Here is an 8,523-nt window from a genome sequence, read left to right on the forward strand (position 1 = left end):
TTGGTGCCTATTCAGCTTCTATCTCTTTTGTGGATGTCTGGTAGAATGGTACTCGTGCAACAAAAGTTGGCATTTATCAGTTTCGTGTTATCTGATTAGTGTCATCACCATCACATTCTAAGGTTAAGAATGAAAAGGCTATTGAATGAAGTAGTAATGAAGTTAGGATCCCATGTTTGTCATATATAGTAATTCAACCTCAATTCTCTTAGTTAATGTTATTTAGTATAATCTCTTAGTTTAATAAAAACCCAATTTGTTATTTGTCTTAGTATTGAGCGATAACCATACATTGTTGCATAGGTGCATAAATTGAACTTAACCTAAACCAGTCTCTGTGGGAACGAATCTGATTTATATCTTATACTACTTGCGAACGCGTATACTTGCGTGTATTTTAGTGCGTGTTTTCGCCCTAACAAGTTTTTGGCGCCGCTGCCGGGGACTCGGTGTTAATTTTTAGTTTATGTGCTTGTCATCAGTGGTCGTTAAAGTTCACTGACTCGGATTCTTTTACTTTCACGGTTTATTTTTTTGTGTTTCAGGTACTCATTACAATGGGAGATCCAGCAGCACGAACGAAAGCCTTGATGGATTTTTCTCAACCCAAGATCAATGACATTCAATCTAGCATTGTCAGGCTAGCTATCACAGGTAATACATTTGAGATTAAGCCTGGAATAATTCAATGGGTGCAGAATTCAATCCAGTTTGGGGGTTCTTCAACGGAAGATCCCAATATGCACATTAGGGATTTTATTGAGATCTGCGACACCTTCAAGTTCAATGGTGTTTCTGAAGATGCTGTGAAGCTGAGACTATTCCCATTCTCTCTGAGGGACAAGGCTAAGAGCTGGTTAAATCTCTACCAGCTAGTTCGATTACAACTTGGGAAGATCTTGCTCAAAAGTTTTTCATAAAATTCTTCCTTATGGCAAAGACAGCTGCAATCAGAAATGCTATTACTCAATTTGCGCAGCAATCGGAAGAATCTCTATGTGAAGCTTGGGAGCGCTACAAGGAGATGCTTATGAAGTGTCCTCATCATGGAATGCCTGATTGGATGATCATCAACTATTTTTATAATGGTTTGGGAGCACAGTCCAGACCCATTTTCGATACAGCATCAGGTGGAGCCTTATGGGCGAAGAGCTATGAGGAAGCTTATGATCTATTTGAACTAATGGCTGCTAATGAATATCAGTATCCAGCCCAGAGATTGCCACAGAGCAAGGTAGCAGGAGTTCTTGAGGTGGATATAGCTATGGCTATCACTGCTCAACTAAAGGAATTGTCTATGAAGATCGATTCTCTGGCTAACTTGGGTGTTAATTAGATAACCAGTGTTTGTGAGCTATGTGAAGGTTCGCATGTGACGAAGCAATGCGCTATATCTAGTGAATCAGCACAGTTTGTGAGCAACTTTCAGAGATCGCAGCAACCAGTTCCAGACACTTATCATCCTAACAACTGGAATCATCCTAACTTCAGATGGAGCAAAAATCAGAATACGATGCAACATCCGTTCCAGCAGTTTGGAGCAAAACAATTCAACCCTCCTGGTTTTCAGCAACAATTTGCACCAAGACAACAACTCCAACTTCAACAACAAACTCATGATGCAGGTCTATCTTTGAATGAAAAATATGAATTGGAGGAGTTGAGGCTTATGTGCAAAAACCAGGCTCTTATATGCCAAAGTCAGGCTGTTTCTATCCAAAATCTGAAGAACCAGATAGGACAAATTGTTAACACCTTATTGAATCAACTACCAGAAACGCTTTCTAGTGATACAGAAGTTCCAGGAAAGAGGGAAGCAGAAGAGCAGGTTAAGGCAATTACATTAAGGCCTGGGAAGGGTGCAAGCCCTGAAAAATCTCAAGTTCCAGAATCTGAAGTTTTGGCTGAAGAAGATGTGCAGAAGGAAGCAGAGGTGGAACCAAGGAAGACTACTGTGGAATACACTCCTCCTAAGGGTAACACAGGGTAGAAACATATCTATCCTCCACCTCCTTTTCCTAAGAGGTTGTAGAAGAAAAAGATGGATAAACAGTTTGAGAAGTTTTTGGAGGTGTTCAAGAAACTTAATATCAACATACCTTTCGCTGAAGCTCTTGAACAGATGCCTAGCTATGCGAGGTTTATGAAAGGTATTCTCTCTCGGAAAGTGAAGCTCGATGACTTAGAGACTGTTGCTCTAACGGAGGAATGCAGTGCTGTGCTGCAACAAAAGTTACCTCCGAAGCTTAAAGATCTTGGAATCTTCACTATTCCTTGCACCATCAGAAATGTAATAACCCCAAAATTTTTTAACTTTTGTAACCCTTATGAATAGTGTTTTTGCTGATTATGCTGAATAAGAAAACTTTTCATGCCACACCTTGTAGAGGTTCTTTTATTGTTATTCTGAGATCTTATTAGTACTCTATATGGTATATAAGTGTATGTAAAGATCATCAGAATCCAAATTCGAACACTTTGATTTTTCCCGAAAATCCACCAGATACCGAAAGAATTGAGTATAAGGTAACAAGATAAAAAGGATTTAAATTCAAGGATTATAAGAGAGGATCATAAAAGGAATATAATGTATTGAGAAAGGTTAAGGAAACCCAAGTAATAAGATCCCGGGTATGATCCCTCAAACGATAAACGAGAACGAAAGTTAAGTGAACCGTATAACAGATCAGCGGTCATTAGCCAAGTAATTAGGAGTTAATCAAAGAGGTTAATGATGATGATGTCATCACACCAACAAGAAGAGGACAAGTGTGGGAATGTGACATAGGAGGATGACATAAGCATGACCAAAGGGAAGGAAGTGTTGGTTAATTATAAACCACATAAAATTTACCATGGTTAAAAGGTAATTAAGCAAAACAAAAGGCAAAACAACCAAGAAAAACAATTCATAACACAAAAACACATTTTGACTTCACCTTTTTCAAGAAGAGCTCTCGGCTTCATCTCCATTTCAAAGAAAGAAAAACTCAAATTCAAGTTCCAAGCCTTGTTAATTAGTAAGGTAATTATCTAAGGTTCCTTGTACATAGATATAGATATCCTATAAGTCTAAGCTTCAAATTCCTTCACAATCTCTTCCTATAATTCATGGAAGAAGAGAGTGAATAGTGTTTTTCAAGAACTTGAAATTTTGATCTTGTGTTTTTGTTTAGATAAAGCTTTAGTAAGGATTTTTCAAGGTTGTTTCAAGCTCATTAGTTACTCCTACTCACAAGGAAGGTATAATCTCTTAACCTAGCATTATTATTGAATGTTAAGAACTTATTATGAGTAGTATAGTTCATGAGAGGCATGATTATTTAATATTTAGAGATTGGTTAGTTTTGTAATATTTTTGGAGTTGTAAATCTTGATGATTAGTTAATGAACTTAAGTAAGCTCTTAGTTCATGATTGAGAAGTAGTATAAATTGGAAATATTGAGTTGTTGGGGCTGTTGTAGTAAAGAATGGATGAAGTTTGGTTGTAGTGGTGATTGTGGGTTGAATTGTGAATTAATTGGAATGGTTTAAAATTTGGTAATCGCGTAAACATAGCCGTCGTAATGCCCGATTTACTTTAGACTGTTTTTGTTCTTAACATCAGGACCCGTGAACTTACTGTTAGGTTTTGATCATTGCCATGATTAGATATTTCATGTTACAAGCTTCGTTTTGATATGTGGTTCGCTTGAATCCGATGTACGGTTTAGGATAAACGACCGTTTTAAGTAACGGCGTTTCGTGAACGAACCTTTACCCCTCGCCTTAGTTTGAAACCTTGGTTAACGACCTTAAATGACTAATTGGGGTATGAAACAATTATGTAAAGTGGATTAGGCAGTTGGTAGGGTACTCGCAAAAGAATCGCCTTAAAACCCTTAATGGTTAATTTATTAAAAATGGTGGAGGGTACTCGAGCGACTTAAGTGAATCGTTAAGCGCAAAAGCGAATGTTAGGGTCTAATTGGTTAAAGTATAGATTCATAAGCGACTTTGGTTTAATTCCAACTTATATGTTGTTTATAGGTTACCAGACTCGTCCCAAGCCTTTTATCACCCCCAGTCGCTCAGGCAAGTTTTCTACCCGTTATACTGTTGTTGTGATGTAAATATATGTATATGCATTATCTTGTGATAGATGCATGATGGTTAATTAGCAAATCTTGCGATATATTGGAGCATGCTGATATGGGATATATGCATGTCTGTTTCTTAATATTGATATCTATCTGTTGATTCCAATGCTTATAGTTGCATAATACCTATGCTAGAGATAAGCAGTAATTGCGTATACCCTTAGTATAGGGGACCCAAAGGTGAACATTTTCTAAAACCGGGAGTCGATATTCCCGAGTGTATTATATATATATTTACATATATATATATATAGATATAGTTTTCAAAACTACTAGTCGAATAAGGTTTATTCGATAACTTTATTTTTATTAATGAATATTACTTTGAATATTCATTCGAGGCCTTATGACTCTGTTTATTCTATATAATGAATATTACTTTGAATATTCATTCGAGGACTTATGACTCTGTTTATTCTATTTAATGAATATTATTTTGAATATTCATTCGAGGACTTATGACTCCGATTATTTACTAAATAATATTCTTTATTTTATTAAAGAATAATGTTTCGATAATCAAACTTATTTTCGATTATTCAAATAAAGATAGTACTTTCATATAAGTATATCTTTGGTTATTTAATATTCATTTCAATTATGAGTTTTAAAACTTCTACTTCAAATTATTTATATAGAGATTATACTTATGGGAATATTATTTAAATAATAATATTTAGATATTTTCTAATATATCGGGACTGATTTATGTCATTAAATCAGCATTACTCCAAACATTCTTAAAAGTGTTTTTGAGTCTTCAAAATGATTTTAAAAGTAAAAGCGGATCCCAAAACTCATTTTTATATTTAAGATCTTCCTTTCAAAGGGGATTTAAATACTCACTCAAAACCTGAGGGATCCGGCTCTGTGGTGTATTTATATTCGCAACAAGGTTGCTGTTTTGATAAATGAATTGATTACTTACCCAACGTTCGGGAAGTAAGTCCATCTATTGAGTCGGCATAAGCAACATGGGCTCAGTGGGCGTCCATGAAAGTGTAAGTGGCTCAGTGGGAGTCCATCAAATGCATAAGTGGTCGAGTGGTAGTCCAACATAAGGTCCTATTGCGGCCAGGGTGATGACCAGTGGGGAATTCGTCCATCTACTAGTAGAAAAGGTTACTTATTGGTATCTTTGCCTAATCAGCAAGATATCGGGTTTATGCCAAAATTCTTTTCTTTCCAAAATTCATTGGATATTACAAACTCTGTTCATACTTTACATGACAGAGGTTTCCAGGAAATGTATAAGAGATATATATGTGGATATATATATCGGGACTTAATGAAGTACCTCGTAACTTCATTTCATTCAATAATATTTCAAAGATTGAATCTATTCAAGTCTTAACTTGTGGTCTCATCTATGGGACAAACTTTTGAAACTTATTATACTTTGAACAATGGTAGTTCAAGTAGTTTTCTAAAAATGGTATAAGTATAGTGAAGTAATTGGTAACTTCATCTTCCTTTAAGCTTATATCCAGTAAGTAATTACCTTACACTTGATAAAGGATTCTACTAAGTTATCCATTTAGATACTTGCATTATTTTTTACACTATATATTATCTTGCGAGCTGTAATGCTCACTCTTGGTTCATTTCTTCATCACACAACAACAGTTAGGAAAGATGGCCAGACTCAAGCAGACCCAGCGCAAGCGCGTGGGAAGCGTCCCGCGTCTTCCCGTTGATATCATAGCTGCTATAGCTGAAGAGGTAGATCTATTTGTAGATCAGGCTTTCTACTTTTAGGAATAAATTATGTATAATTATAACTTGTGGCAGATAATGGAAATTAACTGTAAACTTATCAAGTAATCATTTTGGGTTGTAATAACTTTTAAATTGTGGATTCAAGGACTTGTACTTATTTCAATTTCATCTCTGAGACTATAACGTGTTGTGGTGTGTGTTGGTGTGGGGTCACAACATGAGGTTATTTTATTATTAATTAAGTTAAGTGATATTGTGGAAAGAAAGACCGTGACGACCCGGATCCCCAACCCCGGATCTGGGGGTGTTATAAAAATGGTATCAGAGCTAAGCGTTATAAACCTCAGAGATGATGCGACGATATAATAATAAACTCACAAAGATAATAAGAACTCTTGCCAGGTTCATAGTCGGACTACTTAAAGTAGCACTGACAGTTAAAACCCTTACGGGAACCCTTATAAGTATCATGATAGTAACTTAGCTCATTTAATGTGTAGGCACATGAGATAGAGGACCCAGAGATGTTCGAGCGTGAGCATGATGAGGCACTGCTATATGCCGAGGATCAGGAGGAGCCTGAGATGGAGGAGGAGGAGGAGGAGGACCCTTCAGAGGAGTCAGAGACGGAGGTTATTGTGAGTTCAGATGAGGAGGACCCGGATGAGGTCCTAGTGGCTGAGGAGCATGTCGGAGCTATGGTAGAGTACACTGGTACCCCTTTACCCTCACTTCCGGTGGTCAGAGCTCCTACCCCTCCACCACTATCTTGGAGACCCTATGATGACAGCTCTGAGACCCATACTTCCGAGCCTAGGTAGACCGATGAGGCACCCCCAACGGCTCCGGATTCACCACCTCTCGACCCTGCCCATAGGCAGTCTTTATTAGCTCACGGTTATGTTTAGGATGTACTGAGGACTCGAGTGGCTGTTGCTGAGGCTCGGCTGGATGAGGTCAGGAGGGAGTTGGATGCGGAGAGGGCGGGTAGGCGTGCCCGAGCTTATGAGACTAGGGCTACTATACCCCGATCTTTGAGGAGGGAGCTGACAGGGATAGAGCTCACGGCTCGTGCGAGACTCCGATCACTCCAGGGGGATAGGCACGGCAGGATCTCTAGGAGGCAGGCTGACTACATCTTCCGCCGTGCGATGGAAAGAGTGTGGGAGCTGACCCGCTCCGGTGTGTGATTCAGGACCAGTGATGGGGTAGTCTAGTCGTCTAGTTAGTCGAGGCCATAGTAAGAGCCAATTTTCCGGGATAGTTGACTTGTATATAGCATCCCTTTCTCTGACTAGACAGATAGACTCTTGTGTATCACTTTTGGGCAGATGGCTGTAGAACTGTTGTACTTTTGACCAGATCAAACTATGTATTTCTCGCATTATGTATATATTTGTTTCCTTTCAGTTCAGTTCCTTAGTGACGAGATCACTGTTTTTATCATTATTATTACTGCACTTCTTATTAGAACTGTCATAATATAATAGAATTGCGAGATACATTCTCCCCATTATAGAACTGTGCAAGGCACAATTTTATGTATGATTGTAACCTAACGTTGAATTTCCCCAAAAATTTATCAGTATCATGCCGCCAAGAAAGATTGGAACTAGGGCGAACCCTGGATCTGAGGACCAGGGAAGCCATAACCAGGACGGTAGGAACCAAGAACACAGTGAAGAGGAAGATGAGGATTATGTTGAACAGGATGACTCCCTGTATGAAGAGAAGGAGGAAACATTTGATGTTGAAGGATTTGAGATAGAGGCTGAAGAAGGAGAAACTGAGGTTGAGCAACCAGTACCAAACCCAGGCATGGATCCCATGAGACAGTACATGCAACTACTAAGGCAGAACTTGGAACGTCAACCCAACCCACCCCTTCAAGGAAATAACAATGTTGTGGCAAACTCTTTCAGGGCTTTCAAGTCCCTTAAGCCCCCTGAGTTCCACGGATCAGCCGACCCAGTTGAGGCAAGGGCATGGCTAAAGGAAATGGAGAAATCCTTTGAGATTCTGAGTACCGATGAGGCACAGAAGACTGTATTTGCTACCTACCTTCTGAAAGGAGAGGCCAATACTGGTGGGAGGCCAAGAAAAACATGGAGACAGATACTATTATAACCTGGGAGAGATTCAGTCAGTTATTTTTGGGAAAGTATTTCCCGAGGTTTATGGAGAACCAGATGGAGCTCAAATTCTTGGAGCTAAAGCAGAATAACTTATCTGTAGCAGAGTATGAAGTAAAATTTACTGAGTTATCAAGGTTTGTGCCGGAGTTTGTGAGCACCGAGGAAAAGAAAGCTAGGAGGTTTTAGCAGGGACTGAAACCGTGATTCAGAATAGGGTGGCAATCCTTGAGCTTATTGATTCTGCCACTCTGGTGCAAAAGGCAACAATTGTAGAAGTCGGAAGTGAACAGATGCAGAAGGAAAGAGAGAAGAAGGGAATAAAGAGGAAAAGTATAAGCATGGGTGGAGGTTCCGCAGGAGGGAGCTTCCCAACTAGATTTAATTGAGGAGCAGTGTCCCTACCGGGAAAGAACACTGGGTTTAAGCAGCCAATGAGTGTGAATGTGAGCCAGAGCGGCCAGAAGTCAAGAATGCCCTATTCCAACCAGTCTCGACCCCCATTACCAGCCTGTAACACTTGTGGAAGGAT

General features: G+C 39.0%; 1 non-coding gene across 1 annotated transcript; it reads right to left on the minus strand.

Moving 5' to 3' along the window:
* Positions 1–946: 946 nt before the first annotated feature.
* On the minus strand, positions 947–1,053 carry LOC141694192 (small nucleolar RNA R71). The gene has a single exon (XR_012563517.1). It is a non-coding gene; the product is annotated as a small nucleolar RNA R71 (small nucleolar RNA).
* Positions 1,054–8,523: the final 7,470 nt, after the last annotated feature.

The sequence above is a fragment of the Apium graveolens genome, chromosome 10, assembly GCF_009905375.1.
Source record: "Apium graveolens cultivar Ventura chromosome 10, ASM990537v1, whole genome shotgun sequence".
Lineage (NCBI taxonomy): Eukaryota > Viridiplantae > Streptophyta > Magnoliopsida > Apiales > Apiaceae > Apium > Apium graveolens.